Source organism: Emys orbicularis, chromosome 24 (assembly GCF_028017835.1).
Source record: "Emys orbicularis isolate rEmyOrb1 chromosome 24, rEmyOrb1.hap1, whole genome shotgun sequence".
NCBI classification, from domain to species: Eukaryota; Metazoa; Chordata; order Testudines; family Emydidae; genus Emys; species Emys orbicularis.
In genome coordinates, this window is record NC_088706.1 from 2,214,737 (window position 1) to 2,232,132 (window position 17,396).

The 17,396-nt window shown below is 41.0% G+C and overlaps 1 protein-coding gene across 1 annotated transcript in view; it reads right to left on the bottom strand.

Moving 5' to 3' along the window:
• TIMM44 (translocase of inner mitochondrial membrane 44) overlaps positions 1–17,396 on the bottom strand; it is a 71,089-nt gene that overhangs the window by 36,192 nt on the left and 17,501 nt on the right. The gene's annotated exons all lie outside the window — the stretch shown is intronic.

Below are 17,396 nucleotides of genomic sequence, written 5' to 3' on the forward strand. Positions count from 1 at the left end.
CAGAAGAAGAGCAAATGGAAAGACTGTCTTCCTGAGAGGAAGGCCTCTTGTTCAAGGAACTTTGTTTTTCATTTGAGAAAATCATTATATTATTCAGACAACCAGACTTAAGCCCATCAGTGGGAATACCTAATTGCCAGCACCGTAAAGGCATGCAAGATACTGTTCTGCCTCCCTTTCTTTTGGGTTGCTTTCTGTTCCCCCTTCCTTCCTCCTGTTCTATAACTCACTCTCTCAGCTTTTCATCAAATCCTAAAACCAACTGCACTGCATCGGCACAGCGAGATGACATGACCACAACCCTACCCTGTTTAAGGAGAACCCAACCAGACAACATCCAGATTGTGAACCAGGGTCCAAGCAATAGGTGCTGTGATAGACCTGCCAGCCAAAGCAGCCATTCATAAGTGACCAGCCATACAGTGTTCCAAAGATATTGACAAAAGCTGTATCTCCCCCACCTTTTCTATCCTCTCTCTCCTCCACCTTGCCACTGTTACTCCTGGGGGAATTCCGCATCACTGCGTGTGCACAGAATTCATGTCCCCCAGATTGCTTTGCTTCCCTGCAGAAAAATGACTTCTGATGGGGAAGCCGCAAGACCTGTCACATGCCCCTCCCCAGCAGTATAGGCAGGTTGATTTGGGCGCCCGGAGCAGCCAGTAGAGACATAAATCACCGCCAAGGGAGTGAAGGGGCTCGGCAGTTGTGCGTGTGAGAGAGACACACTGTTCTTCTCACTCACTATTGCGGCATGCTCCGCATGGAGGGGCAAGACTTCGGGGTGTTTCTGAGGAGGTAGGCATGGTTCAGGCTCCGTCCCCTCAGGCAGAGCAGAATGTAGCAGCCTGCCTGCTTAGTGAATTGTTCCCATTGTCTCTGTGAATTCCCCCAGAAGTATAAAACAGGTGTAAAATTTTTACGGCTCCTTCACATTGCCAGAGTGGTATAAAGGACAGTATGGCCTTAGAAATGCTTATGGTGCTTTAGTGATTAGAACTGGTCTACATTTTTGGACTGAAAAAATTTCCTATCAAACTGTGCTCCATGAACTGTTTGGTACTGACCTTTCTGGAGATGATCAGTAGCCAATATAAATTGTGAGTTTGATTCCCCAGTCCTCACTTGCTCTTCAGCTGCCTATGATGTAACACTGAGCATATGGCTGCATATATTTGTTGAGTAATAACTAGAAATAAACGGTCCAACCTAGCTACATTACTATTAGGTAAGGGGATTTGGAGGTTTCCTCCAGTGCTCCCCACTCCCATTCTCCATCCATTGTATTGTAGTTTAAATAAATTACTGAAATAATTGAAACCAGAGTGATTATATTGCGTTATTTTGACAAATAAAATATGCAGAATTTTAAAATAGTGTGTACAGAATTTTTAATTTTTTGGTGCAGAATTCCACCAGGAGTACACATTCTGTTAGGGCAGAAGAAATGAACACCCTCTGCACATCAGAACTGACAGTAAAATTAAACCTTTCCTTTTAATCAAAAAAGGTTGTTCCAAAAAAATCAGACTGATATTTTGCTTCCAAAGGGAGAGAGACTTCAAAGGTTTTGATTGTTTGTTTTGTATAATCACTCAATTTCAATATACATGCTTGTTTTAATTTCCTGTTTTCTTATGTTTAATCAATAAACTTTCAACTGTAAAGTAAGTGATTTTGGCTATTTGCCAAGAAATTAAGTAAACCATGGTCTCTGTAAAAAAGATTTTTGTATCATTGTTTTTATATTGAACAGTGAAAGTTTGTCACCTTTAACTTTTTTAATCCTTGAAATTAATACAACATTAAATGTCTCAGATCTCAAACAGTTAATACAAACTGGCAACTGAATTGCTTGGCAAACTGAATGGTTTCATAATTGAATGTGAAAAGTAAAAAAAATAAAAATTAGTTCAAAGCATGCAAAACCACTTGTTTCACTCAGTGTTACAGGATTTTATTTTTGTTTCAGACATGTTATCTGATTGCCTTGTTTTAATTGTGTTTTAATTTATATTCTAGTTTTTCCTTCCACGATCTCTGGTTTTTATTTTTGCATTTTAATTCTGGCCCTGGTTATCTCCTGTTTGGTTGTTTAGGGTCTCTTAGTACTTGTGAGTTAAAATGTTTTCCAAAAAGATCCCTTGAAAGAACAATGTTGGTACTGGAACTTTTCCCATTGCCCCCAGGTGCCACGCCTTTAGATAATTCCAGGAGCTTTAGTTCCAATGAAGCAGTCCCCCATGAATTAACTATCATAAGGGATGATGGAGTGAATAAGGATTTTTTAGAAAAAAAGATGGAGATTCTAGCTTGGATGTATGAGATCATTCCAAGAAATATGCATTCTTTTGAGGTATGGCTCAAGCATAAAAGGAAGTTTGCAGCAGGAGATTTAATTGAAAGGAACTACTGTACGCATATTTGGGAAAGTACAGGTTGTGTAAGAAAGAGAAACATCTAATTTCTGTTTTAACAATATTGGCTGGAAATACCTGTTTTATTAATTTGAAGTAGAGATCAGATACAATCTGTGTCCAGAGTTGAATAGTTTGTTGAGAAAAACATTGCAGGTTCTGAGGAAATGTGGGTACATTGCAAACAGACTTATAAAGGATGTCACAAGCAAGAGATAGAGAAATGAACTCTATGAGAAAAATTCTGAAAGAGGTACAGAAGGGCCTAGTTTAAAAAAAAAAAGTATATTAACTTGGAATCTAAAAAGAACATGTTTAAAAACGAGAGAAAAAAGTATTTTATTTGGAAAAGAATTGGAGTATCAAACTGCAATTCAGGAACATGATGAGTTGCTACAAAACATCGCAGTCAAGGAATCAAACAATTTAAGCTTAATAAAGGAAAGAGAAACATCAATTAGCGTAACTGCAATTGGAAATAGAAAACAGAGTGCCGAGATTAAATTAATCAGTAAAGAAAATGCAATAATTAAAAGAGTAGAAGCAAGGGAAAAAATTAACTGGTACTAAAAAGAAATTGCAGAATACTTTGAATGCTCAAGTGAGACTAAGAGGACAGCTAAGAAATTTAAGAATGAAGTTACTTTTAAAAGTACAGTGCTGCAAGAACAAGGTAACACTGTTAAAGTTCAGCAAAAATTTGAATGTATTTCACCCTTTACATCCTCCTAAAATTGTAACCTGGAGGTTACAGAACGTATGACATCTTTAACAGAGCGTCAGCAGAGTTTTAAATTAATGTTGCTTGCTTGAAAGAGAGAATACTGTATCTTCAAAAACTCCTTAACAGCTCGACAAATGGCTGATAATTAAGGCTATGATTATGTCACAGAAGTCACGAAATCCATGACTTCCAGAGAACTCCATAACATTTTCTGCTTCAGACTCAGGGCCACGGGGCAGGAGCTGTCAGCCAGGAGGCCCTAGAGCTCTCAGCTGCAGGGGCCCCCACAGCTCCCAGCCCTGAAGCTCCCAGCCACGGGGGGCAGCCACGGGACTCCCAGTTCCCAGCTGCCACAGGGAGCTTCCAGCTGCGGGGGGCAGCCCCCAGAACTCCCAAATGGCGCCAACGGAGGGGGACCCCGAAGTTCCAAGTGCCGGCTAGGGCCCTGCAGCTCCCAGCCACTAGTCCTGGAGCTCCGGCCCCGCGGGCAACAGGGTCCCTGCTGCTCCGAGCCGCCCTGAGCGGCAGCAGTAGTGGGTGCTGGATCCCCCATTCTGTCACAGCTATTTTTAGTAAAAGTCAGGGACAGGTCACGGGCGTCCATGAATTTTTGTTTATTGCCTGTGACCTGTCCGTAACTTTTACTAAAAATAACCGCGGCAAAATCTTAGCCTTACTTATAATATTAAATAGGAAGGACAAAATATTTCTAAGTAGTATAAGAAATTAAGGCAAGCCTATTTTTTGCAGGACAAACATCCTCAGGGTGAGCAGTGTAATTTTTAGGTGCTTTTTATCATGGGATTAAATTCTCAAATACAGAGTCCTCTGCTTGGATGGGTAAAACCCTATGACAAACTCAACAAATGAAATCCTGAAGCAGGCTAGAGAGCTGTGTGAAACCATCTAAGTAAACTAACCAAAAGAATAAAGGGAAGGAGACTGCTCAACTCCACTGTAAAATACACCAATAGCTTCCCAATAGCTGGGAAAAGAATAAGCACTAACTAAAATAAGCAAACTGAACAAAAAGATTTCTGTTGTGGAAAACAAAGGACCTGGCCTTTTTCCTGCTCTACCCCCCTTTTTTTCCTCCTTATCCCCCTCCTTTACTTCCATGCAGGATAAAACACAGGATATATCAATTCTGCCCAACCAAACTAATTCTGACTCTCACCTCGGGTTCCACAAAAGAAATGCCTCTGAGGGAATAGTGGTACACAAAAAGTTAAAGAAAATAACTTGGTAACAGAAAAAAAATTATTTAATCTAACAATCCAAGGTAATAGCCTATAAGCACTATTAGACTGTGGAGCTGAAGAATGTTTAATGAGTTCCTTTGTTTTCAATGCCACTGCAAAATCCTTGACTCCTAATACACCACTCCAGAAAAGGAAATGTACATTGTCACGCAAAATTTTAATACAATCAAGTTTTCAATTAAATTTGTTTGTGATTTAATGTTGTGTTTTCAGGAGGTCGAAGTCTCTCACCCCTTTTATGTCTTTAAAGGTTCTAGAGACAGCATTGTTGTGGGGACAAGTGGATTGGGAAGACAGGGTTTTACAATTAAAAGTAAAACCTTCTTCCTATAGAAACAAAAATGGTTTTAAGTCCATTTGGTAAGCCAGTCATAAAAGTTTAAAAAATATCTGTCAAGGAAGGAGGAATTTTACCTCCCCAACCAGAGAGGGGAAAGTGTATCCAAAAAGTAAAAGAAATAACTGAATTCTCTCATATAAACTTGCCTCTTTCTCTCCCCGCCCCCCCCCCCCCCCCACAACTGTTCATCACTCCTCTTTTCCATAACCCCTCCCCTGTTCCACCCTTGACCAACCTCATCTCCCAGCCAACCCTTCTTCTTGCAGTCTGTTCAAGGACAAATTTGTTCAGAGTAAAAAACAACGTGTAAACATGTGTAAACTGCAGTTTTTGTATTTTGACAAGAAGTAATTCAGAAGTGTTTTTCTCTCCTTCCTAAAAATTCTTTAATAAATAAGAAAATGTATAAACAGTTATACAGAAGTGACCCAAATTTCTGCCTGGTTAGGGAAGGGTTTTCTTTCATAATCTATTTGGGAAAGCTCAACATTTTCAGGTTTTGGGAGTAATTTGCTCCCCATTCAAGTAGGGGTCACAAAATTCACCCACCGCTCTGGTCTGAGACCTACCATGTACGTAGGAATAGATACTGGTACAAACAGCTACAGTTTTGGGTTTTAAACACACCCAGATTTTCATCTATTTGGAAGACAATCCTGTGTCCTTGAAGCCCAAAGACCTGTTAAAAACTGGTCAAACAATTCCAAAGGCATTGTATGTAATTGATTACTTTTTTTTATAGAAATTCCACCTTTTGTAGAGAATTTCCCTGTAAACGTGGTAATTCAGAAAGGACAAGTGTGAAATTACGCTATGGGTTACTTCCATCCACGCAACATTTCCAGAAAATTGGTCCAATGTTAGCTAAAGTTGTTCATCTCTTGGATTTTAAGGAGGGTAATTCCTACCTTTGTTTTAGTGCATAATCCATTGTCTAAAACTATTAAAATGTAATTTAGGTACTGGGAAGGACAGGACAGGACTTAATCCTGCCAGTCACAATTGGGGAAGTCCCAGAATTAAACTCTAAAAATCTGAATAAAGAGGGTGTGTGTTATACTGTACCTACCACTCTTTAAACTTGGGATTTATTCTAGAAAGTTATAAAATTCTTTCTACATCTGGCTAATTGTATAGCAAGAACTGGTGTTATATAAAGAAATCACTAACAAAATCCTGTTTAATTCTCGTAAAATATCAGTTCAACAATCTCACATACAGAGTAAAGTTGAAGAGAAAACAAATTCCTCCCCCAGAACCTGCAAATGACTTTCCAAAATAGGTAAAGAAAATGACATGGAAAAATTTTTTTGGATTCCCTGATGCAGAGGGGAATTACAAAAGAATGACGTTCTCTGCATAATGCACCACTGTGACCAATTCTAAAAAAAGTCTCATTGATAGAGGTTAACAATTGATTATAGACAACTAAATAAAAGCTCCTAAACAGGTGGCCCATGCAATGTAGAAATCAAAATTTAGCCATGCTAAGTGGGAAAAACCATTTTACACCCCTTTTGATGTGGTGAAAGGGTTTGGACCCTGGACATGGTCCCAAAGGACCAACTCCAAATTTTTTTTATTTTTTTTTAGTAAAAGCCAAAGAGAATATATTTGAAAAAAATGCCACAGGGGTTAAAAGTTTCCCCAAGTGAGTTTAACTATTTCATTCACAAGGCTTTATCTAAAGCAAAGGGAAAAGGCGTAAGTATTTATGTTAATCATGTTTCAATTTCTAGTACAACTTAAAAAAGCCTATGGAGTCCATCAAATATGTGCTGGAACAACTAAAGAGCACTGGGGCAAAATTATCTTAGCAAAAAAGTCAAAGGGCCAGAAAAAAAGGTTACTTATTTAAGCTTTAAAATTTGCTCTGAGGGTTTATAACCCCAAGCTCACAGAGTGCAAGCACTGATGAATTAAAAAACCCTTCCAGTGTATCAGAGGTATGTAATTTTCTGGGCATCTGCCATTACTGTAGGCAATTCATCCCAGAATATGCCAAAATTGCCAGACCTCTCAGTAAACTACTATGAACACATCCAAATTGAGACTGGGAACCTGCACAAAATCAGGCCAGAAAAAAAAGTTAGAAACAAAACTAAATAAAGCCCCTTGCTTAATTTACCTTCAAAAAGCAAAAAGTTTTATTTGAAAATTGCAGGTATAGGACATAGTGCAATTATTGTGTTACAGCAAAAAAAACCCTCAAACCCCCCCCCCCCTCCCCAGCTATTGTTCATGCAAGCAAAGGACTGAGTGCTAGAAAGGAAGAATAGATTATCAAAAGGCAGTACTGGTAACAATCTGGGGTCTAAAACATTTCAATCACATCATTTATGGAAAAAAGGTCATCATTAAGACTACCAGTCTTTAAAATACCTGAAATCCAATCAAAGCAAAGAGGGTGAAGGGTCAAGTGTAAACTAACCTCAATTTTGGCAATGAAAACCAACAATGTATAAATTAAGTGTGTTAAAAACAAAAGGTTTTTAAGAGCGGATGGGTTAGCTCAACTACACCAATGTCAGCATGTTGATTTAAAGACAATGACTAAGGGGAACTGTTTTTCCACTGGATTTGAATACCAATCTTGGATGGCATGCACAGATGATGGTTCATTCCCTCAAGATGGCGTCCAGTGTACTGGCACAGTAACAGATTGGGAAAAGGAAGGAATCTCAAAAAAAAAAAAAAAATTAAATTAGGTCTGTCACCAGTCAGTATGCTGAAATTGCTCCTGTATTATTTATTGGCCTTAAAATCAACCATAAAAACTAATGTGTCAGCTTTGGTTTTATGTACAAACTCAAGCTCCTACCTGGCGTAACAAATTCCAAAATGCTAAAAATAAATGTGTCTGATTTGTTTCAACTAATCAAGGCAGTAAATCAACTAGATCAGGAACATAAATTAACCATTTATTTAAAATCCAAATTTAACAAAGATGACAAACACCATAAATTTGTAGTTGCAACATCATATCAAAAAATTATGCTATAGCATAATCATAAGGTATGGAAAGGGCCTCCTGGTACCAAAGACACCTATGAAGCCTCAAAACAATTTGCTTATTGGCCAAAACTGTATAAAAATGTGCAAAATTATGTAAAGACCTGTACTGCATGTCATAAGTTCCAACCCACCAAACCTCTAGTTCGGGTTCCACTCCAGCTAAAAAAGGAATGTTAGCCTTGGACAAGCCTACAAGTGAAAAACATCAGACCTATGCCAACATCTCAGTGGGAAAACAAATATTTACTAAACTGTAACCTATCTTTTCACCAAATGGGTGGAATGCTGCCCCCAATGACAGTGCTGTCACTACAGAATCTCTTTTGGTGAATATTTTTACCAAATGCGAACTGTCCTTAAAAATTAAATCTGACAGACGTTCTACTTTTACATAAGAATGGCCATACTGGGTCAGACCAAAGATCCATCTAGCCCAGTTTCCTATCTTCTGACAGTGGCCAATGTCAGGTGCCACAGAGGGAATGAACAGAACAGGGAATCATCAAGTGATCCATTCCCTGTTGCCCGTTCCCAGCTTCTGGCAAACTGAGGCTAGAAACACCTTCCCTGCATATCTTGGCAAATAGTCATTGATGGACCTATCCTCCATGAACTTACCTAGTTCTTTTTTGAACCCTGTTACAGTCTTGGCCTTCACAACATCCTCTGACAAGGAGTTCCACAGGTTGACTGTGTATTGTGTGAAAAAATACTTCCTTTTGTTTGTTTTAAACCTGCTGCCTATTTAAGAAGGTGACGTTCCAAGTTTACAAAATACATTAAAAAGAAATTGCGTACTTCCTATCACCCTAAATCTTGAAAATTAGTTTAAAAATACCAATAAAAGAATTGGGAACTGAGGGTCCTGTGGCACCTTTAAGACTAACAGAAGTATTGGGAGCATAAGCTTTCGTGGGTAAGAACCTCACTTCTTCAGATGCAAGTAATGGAAATTTCCAGAGGCAGGTATAAATCAGTATGGAGATAACGAGATTATCTAACCTCGTTATCTCCATACTGATTTATACCTGCCTCTGGAAATTTCCATTACTTGCATCTGAAGAAGTGAGGTTCTTACCCACGAAAGCTTATGCTCCCAATACTTCTGTTAGTCTTAAAGGTGCCACAGGACCCTCTGTTGCTTTTTACAGATAATGACTAACACGGCTACCCCTCTGATACTTAATAAAAGAATTATCACTGCTGCATAAAAGCTTGCTGGACAATCCACAAGGCTGAAATATTAAATTACCTTTAACTTTATGGGCCATGTGCTCAATACCTAGCCAAATGACTGGGTATACATTCCTTTTAAACTTGTGGCAGAAAAATCCATAGTACTAGCAACTCATCTTCTATACCAGGGGTCGGCAACCTATGGCACGCATGCCAAAGGCGGCACGCGAGCCGATTTTGCCTGGCACGCGGCTGCCAGCCAGGGTCCCGGCCGCCGGCCCCGCTCAGCCCGCTGCCGGCTGAGTGAACGGAACCCCAGGCCAGCAGGAGGCTGAGTGGGGTCGGCAGCCGGGACCCCCAGACCGGCGGCAGGCACGCCCCCCGGCTCTCCCCTCACCGCGCTCGGGTTCTGTGGCTCCCGGAAGTATGAGCCGCCGGGGCGCGGAGCCCTCAGCCTGCTCCGGGAGGGGCGGCAGCAGCTCACACTCCCAGGAGCCGCAGAGCCCGAGCATGGCGAGGGGGGGAAACCGGGGGGCGCACGGGGACCACCGCCTGCATGCATCTGCTGCAGGAGCCCCCCGAGGGAAGCACCGGGACGCAGCCTGGGCAGGTGCGCCCTCCGGCTCCCCCCTCACCGCGCTCGGGCTCTGCGGCTCCCAGAAGATTGAGCCGCTGCCGCTGCTGCCCCTTCTGGAGCTCCCCCCCTCCCGTTGCCTCAGCACTCTGCGGGGGAGGGGCTCTGCGCGCAGCAGCCTGGCAGCGTGTTTTGCCTCCACGTGGAGCCAGCGTCTGACCGGCATGGGCATGGTAAGGGAGTCCTGGGGGGCAGGCAGGGAGCAGGGGGAGGGTTGGAAGGGTCGGGAATTCTGGGGGTGCGGATAAGGGTTAGGGCAGTCAGGGGACAGGAAGGGGTAGGGTCCTAGGGGGGCAGTTAGGGTGTGGGGTTGTCTCAGGAGGGGGCAGTCAGGGGACAAGGAACAGGGAGGCTTGAGTGGGGTTCTGGGGGGCAGTTGGGGCAGGGGTCCCAAGAGGGGGCAGTCAGGGGACAAGGAGCAGGGGAGGGTTGGAGGTTCTGAGGGGGGCCGTCAGGGGGTGGGAAGTGGAAGGGAGTGGATGGGGCTCTCCCCCCATATCCTCTTTTTTGATTGTTGAAATATGGTAACCCTAGCCGAGGGGGAGACGCGCGTCTGACGAAGTGGGTATTCACCCACGAAAGCTTATGCTCCAATACATCTGTTAGTCTATAAGGTGCCACAGGACTCTTTGTTGCTTTTTACAGATCCAGACTAACACGGCTACCCCTCAAGTATTTTACGTTAAACTATCAAAGGAAAAAGAAGGTGCCCAGGAATTCAGACCCATTTATCTGAACTGGTACATTTAAAATTACAGACAAAAATCTCCTATTACCTATCAAATTAAAATAAATAGCCAACTTGAAATGGATATATATCAACCAAGTAAAAGTGTTTTTAAAAACAAAAATTAACAAGAAAAAATATTTCTCCTTTGTTCCTTTATTTTGTTTTTGCAAAAAAGTAATAATTACTTCTAGGTGTTCTGCCAAGGCAAAAATAAGAACTTATGTTAACAAATAAACTAACATCCATTGGCAAAGAATTCTTTTCTTGGCTTATGAGTATAATGAGTTTTATACACTCAATTTTTATTTATGTTAAAAAAACAAATTTTAATGTAATTAAAGCTAGAAGTCTTTCCTCCTTTACTTGTGCCTATGCCACATTACCTGCAAAAATAAAAAAACTAATTCCAGGACTAAACTCCAGAATCGTGTTAATAAAAAGACAGAAACTTTAATTACTCACACCAGAATACTAATTCAACACATTGGACATCTCCATTAATACAGACTTTATCGGCAAAAATGTTAGGCAAGACTGAATATGACAATTTTCAAAAATGGTGTTTCAATTATGCCAATAAAACATAAGAACATAAGAACGGCCGTACCGGGTCAGACCAAAGGTCCATCCAGCCCAGTATCCTGTCCACCTACAGTGGCCAATGCCAGGTGCCCCAGAGGGAGTGAACGTAACAAGTAGAGATCAAGTGATCTCTCTCCTGCCATCCATCTCCATCCTCTGACAAACAGAGGCTAAGGACACCATTCCTTACCCATCCTGGCTAATAGCCATTAATAGACTTAACCACCATGAATTTATCCAGTTCTCTTTTAAACACGGTTATAGTCCTAGCCTTCACAACCTCCTTAGGTAAGGAGTTCCACAAGTTGACTGTGCGCTGCGTGAAGAAGAACTTCCTTGTATTTGTTTTAAACAAATTACACCAATAAAATAATTATCAAACTTCATAAAATTGTTCCCCAGTTAAAAGTTTGTTTAAATTCAAAAGATAGAGGGAAGGAGATTATTCAATTAAGACAAGAAATTTTATCTGTTATTGGTCATATTGCACATGCTAAAGCCAAAACTAGTAAATCAATTGGTGAAATCAAACTTGCTGTAAAAGTAGGTACTATAATTCAGAGTAAAATATTTCAATATGAATTAAACATAGTTAAAAAGGAAAATGCAGGAACAGCTAAAATTCCAGAAAAAGTCTTTGCAAGAAATAAAATCTACCCTGAGTAGTTAGTAGGGTAACTGGTATCCACACTGCATTAATAATACTACTGCTAAAATAACTAAGTAACTACATACCCATAAATAATATAATTTATTTAATAATAAATTAACATTCCCGTGGTGGGAAGAACACCTCAACAGCCCAACACTGTGGCATTTCATTTCAGAAAGGGGAACTATGCAAAAATGAGGCGGTTAGTTAAACAGAAATTAAAAGGTACAGTGACTAGAGTGAAATCCCTGCAAGCTGCACAGACACTTTTCAAAGACACCATAATAGAGGTCCAACTTAAATGTATACCCCAAATTAAAAAACACAGAAAAAGAACTAAAAAAGAGCCGCCGTGGCTTAACAACCATGTAAAAGAAGCAGTGAGAGATAAAAAGGCATCTTTTAAAAAGTGGAAGACAAATCCTAGTGAGGTAAATAGAAAGGAGCATAAACACTGCCTAATTAAGTGTAAAAATGTAATAAGAAAAGCCAAAAAGGAGTTTGAAGAACAGCTAGCCAAAAACTCAAAAGGTAATAAAATGTTTTTTAAGTACATCAGAAGCAGGAAGCCTGCTAAACAACCAGTGGGGCCCCTGGACAATCGAGATACAAAAGGAGCGTTTAAAGATGATAAAGTCATTGCGGAGAAACTAAATGAATTCTTTGCTTCAGTCTTCACGGCTGAGGATATTAGGGAGATTCCCAAACCTGAGCTGTCCTTTGGAGGTGACAAATCTGAGGAATTGTCACAGATTGAAGTGTCACTAGAGGAGGTTTTGGAATTAATTGATAAACTTAACAGTAACATTCACCCAAGAGTTCTGAAAGAACTCAAATCTGAAATTGTGGAACTATTAGCTATGGTTTGTAACCTGTCCTTTAAATCGGCTTCTGTACCCAATGACTGGAAGATAGCTAATGTAATGCCAATATTTAAAAAGGGCTCTAGAGGTGATCCCGGCAATTACAGACCGGTAAGTCTAATGTCAGTACCGGACAAATTAGTTGAAACAATAGTAAAGAATAAAATTGTCAGACACATAGAAGAACATAAATTGTTGGGCAAAAGTCAACATGGTTTCTGTAAAGGGAAATCATGTCTTACTAATCTATTAAGAGTTCTTTGAAGGGTCAACAAACATGTGGACAAGGGGGATCCAGTGGACATAGTGTACTTAGATTTCCAGAAAGCCTTTGACAAGGTCCCTCACCAAAGGCTCTTACGTAAATTAAGTTGTCATAGGATAAGAGGGAAGATCCTTTCATGGACTGAGAACTGGTTAAAAGACAGGGAACAAAGGGAAGGAATAAATGGTAAATTCTCAGAATGGAGAGGGGTAACTAGTGGTGTTCCCCAAGGGTCAGTCCTAGGACCAATCCTATTCAATTTATTCATAAATGATCTGGAGAAAGGGGTAAACAGTGAGGTGGCAAAGTTTGTAGATGATACTAAACTGCTCAAGATAGTTAAGACCAAAGCAGACTGTGAAGAACTTCAAAAAGATCTCACAAAACTAAGTGATTGGGCAACAAAATGGCAAATGAAATTTAATGTGGATAAATGTAAAGTAATGCACATTGGAAAAAATAACCCCAACTATACATACAATATGAGGGGGGCTAATTTAGTGTGGAAGCAGAGAAAGAACTGACAGGAAGGGGATTACACTGCATGACAGTTTGTTAGCAAGAGTCAGGCTAACTGTAACCCTAATAACGCGAGATTTGTAGAAGCGAGGAATGTGTGAGGCGAGTGGGAAAGAACTGTGTGAGAAGTTGTTGCGACCTTGTGTAGATAATATGGAATGTAGACTAAGAGTCTACATTAGTGAGCAAAACAAGATATCAGAATGACCTATGTATAAACAAAATGCAGCTGTTGCTCATTATTGTCTGTAACAAAAGGTATAAATGCTTGCTGTAATTGTTTACCTGGGAGAGACCTGCCTAGGAGGGGGAGACCCTGTGTCCTAGTGCACTCTCTCCCTCTATGCAACTGATAGAGAGAAAATAAAGTATCTGACTTGCTGTACCCAAACAAAAAGTGAGAACTCTGTTATTCTCCGACATTAGCTACAACTAATCAGGAAAGAGATCTTGGAGTCATTGTGGATAGTTCTCTGAAGACGTCCATGCAGTGTGAAGCAGCAGCCAAAAAAGCAAACAGGATGCTAGGAATCATTAAAAAAGGGATAGAGAATAAGCTGGAGAATATCTTATTGCCCTTATATAAATCCATGGTACGCCCACATCTTGAATACTGCGTACAGATGTGGTGGTCTCATCTCAAAAAAGATATAGTGACATTAGAAAAGGTTCAGAGAAGGGCAACTAGAATGATTAGGGGTTTGGAACGGGTCCCATATGAGGAGAGATTAAAGAGGCTAGGACTTTTCAGCTTGGAAAAGAGGAGCGTAAGGGGGGGGATGTGATAGAGGTATATAAAATCATGAGTGGTGTGGAGAAAGTGAATAAGAAAAAGTTATTTACTAGTTCCCATAATATAAGAACTAGGGGCCACCAAATGAAATTAATGGGCAGCAAGTTTAAAACAAATAAAAGGAAGGTCTTCTTCACATAGTGCACAGTCAACCTGTGGAACTCCTTGCCTGAGGAGGTTGTGAAGGCTAGGACTATAACAGGGTTTAAAAGAGAACTAGATACATTCATGGAGGTTAAGTCCGTTAATGGCTCTTAGCCAGGATGGGTAAGGAATGGTGTCCTTAGCCTCTGTTTGTCAGAGGGTGCAGATGGATGGCAGGAGAGAGATCACTTGATCTTTACTTGTTACGTTCACTCCCTCTGGGACACCTGGCATTGGTCAATGTTGGTAGGCAGGATACTGGGCTGGATGGACCTTTGGTCTGACCCAGTATGGCCGTTCTTATGTTCTTAATAAGAAAACTAAAAAGCTAATAAAGAATTTAAGTAACAAACCAGTACCAGCTTTAAAAATTAAAAAAGCAATTGAATTCCAATATACTGAATTCCAACATTTTAAAATGATCAAAAAAACACTAGGTCAAGCTACTACCAAAAAATCAAGCTCTATACAACAACCGTAACCGATAGGCTAGGAAACGTAACACCAATTTATGAAAAGAAAGAAAAATTGGAAGTTATCTTTATTGTCAATGTACCTTATGTCAAAGCTAAAAATATTTACTCCCTCCAAGTAGTTCACAAAGTGATGGTGTAGCAAGGTTCTGTGGACATTAAGATGGTTACTCCAGACTTGGTTGCCTACTGTAAAAATGTAACCACCATACAGAACTATCTAGTTTCTGATCTAAAAAAGTATAAATGGATAAATCCAGTAAACTAAATACGTAAAGGTAATCCATTTGTAAAAAAAACCTGTGGTCTCAATACTCAAGAAACCAAAGAAATGTTAGCCGGACAGAAATGTTAGACGGGTCCACGCCTGCAGTTCCAGTGGGAGCTGTGGAGCCGGCACTGGGGGGGTGGGCGCAGCATGTGGCGCGTCCCTGATTGCCCCTCCACCCGGGAGTTGGGGCACACCGAGGCTTGGGGCTTCTGGCCCATGGCGCGGAGACTTGCCATGGGCCGGATTAAATTAAGCAGTGGGCCGGAGGTTCCCAACCCCTGGTCTAACTAATCGCTATATTTGGGGTTGGGAAGAAATTTTCCACCAGGGCAGACTAGCTGAGACGCTGGGGTTTTTTTGCCTTCCTCAGAAGCATGGGGCATGGGCCACTTGCTAGTTTGAACTAGAGTAAATGGTGGATTCTCTGTAACTTGAAGATGTTAAATCAAGATTTGAGGACTTCAATAACTCAACCAGAGGTTATGGCCTACTCCAGGGCCGGATGGGTGAGGTTCTGTGGTCAACCTCTGCAATGTGCAAGTCAGACTAGATAATCGTGATGGTTCCTCCCTGACCGGAATGTGAACCAGGGTCCAAGGAATAGGTGCTGTGGTCCACCTGCCTGCCAAAGCATCCATTTGTAACTGACCAGCACTCCAGTATTCCAAAATCATCATCAAAAGTCATATTTCCCCCACCTTTTCCAGTCTCTCTACTCCAAACTGTGTGTGTGTGTCTTAAAAAATAGAGGTAAATAAGTCAAAATAGAAGCCCCTTTACAAATCAGAACTAAAAGTAAAATTAACCCCTTTCTTTTCATCAAAAAGGTTGTTCTAAAAATAAGAGTAGTATCTTGTCTCCAAGAATTTAAAGGTTTTGTTTGTTTTGCACAATCACATAATTTCAGTTTCAATATAAACGTGTTTTAATTTCTTGTTCTTTCTTATATTTAATCGGTAAACTTTCCACTTTAAAAATAAGGCCCGGTCTACATTAAGAATTTACACTGATATAGCTATATCTCTCAGAGGTATGAAAAATCCACATCCCGAGAAACATAGCTATATCAACTTAACCCCCAGTGCACACAGCGTCAGGTTGACAGAAGAATTTTAAGATGCCTCTTGCGGAGGTGGATTACCTACGTCGATGGGAGGGATTCTCCCATTGGCGTAGGTAGTGTCTACACTAAAGCACTATAGTGGCACAGCCACAATGGTGCAGCTGCACCACTGTAGTGTTTTAAGTGTAGACAAGCCCTAAATGCTTTTGGGTGTTTGCCAAAAAAACAAAAACCATGGTCTCAAAAAGACCTCTTTGTATGTATCACTATTTCATGTTGAACAGTAAAAGAGTTTATTACATCTTTAATACAATAGACCACACCCTGCTCCCAATGAAGTCAACAGGAATTTTGCCATTGACTTCAATGGAAGCAGGACCAGGTCCTAAATTTGGCCATTGTAGCCATCACGGAAGAGTGATGGACATGAGCACACATAAAATTCAGTATACAGTAAGACTATCAAATCCTGCAAAATGACGGCTTGCCTGGAAGGGATGGCCTGATAGCCTGCTTTGGAGAAAAACAGCAGGCAGGTCTGAAAAGGGAGTCATCTTACTGCAGCATATGTAGCTAACAGGCTTCATTATAGAAATGCCACTGTATAATATCTGCTACTGCAGCTGAAGCTGACCTTTAGCAGATGACGTCTTATTAGGAACACAAACATAAAAATTGGCATGACTGATGAGATCAACGATCCAGCTCGCCTAGTACCCTGTCCAACAGCCGCTAGGATCAGATGCTTCTCTATTTGCAATACACCTGTAATGAGAAATTTCTTCCAACCCAGTCAGTTAGTGGTTAGCTTATAGACTCAGACTTTAAGGCCAGAAGGGACCACCATGATCATCTAGTCTGGCCTCCTGCCCATTGCAGGCCACAGAACCTCACCTACCCTGAAATAGACCCCTAACCTCTGGCTGAGTTACTGAACTCCTCAAATCATGATTTAAAAACTTCAGGTTACAGAGAATCCACCGCTAACATTTATGCCATGACACAGGAGTATTTACATCCCTTCTAGGAAAAAAAAAAAGGGGGCCCTGCCTGGTGCTGAAGTAAGGTTCAGTGGTAGGTGTGACAAAGTGAGGCTTTTCTGTAATATTTTTATGGAGCCGGTGTGTGCCTCGGTTGCCCTGTCCTTTGCATTGCTACCCCGTGGGGGGGGGGGGGGGGGGGTGGTGTTAAGTCTGCTCTCAGAGCAACGCAGGACATGAGGTGTGGGTGTTGCTTTGTTGTCTGAGCTGTAATGAAACTGATCCAGATCAACAGAGGGCCCAGAGGAATAACGAAAAGCCCCAATGACTCAACAATCGACACTCAACACCGGGAAGCTCCAGCAGACGGGGTTGTGAACATAGGATGGCTTTGCCTGGAGACAAAAGATTGGGAGGTGACCAGCAGGTCAGGGAGAGAGAGAGAGAGCCTGAGATGGAATCCACTACAGCTTGGCTGGGGTCTGTGCTGGCT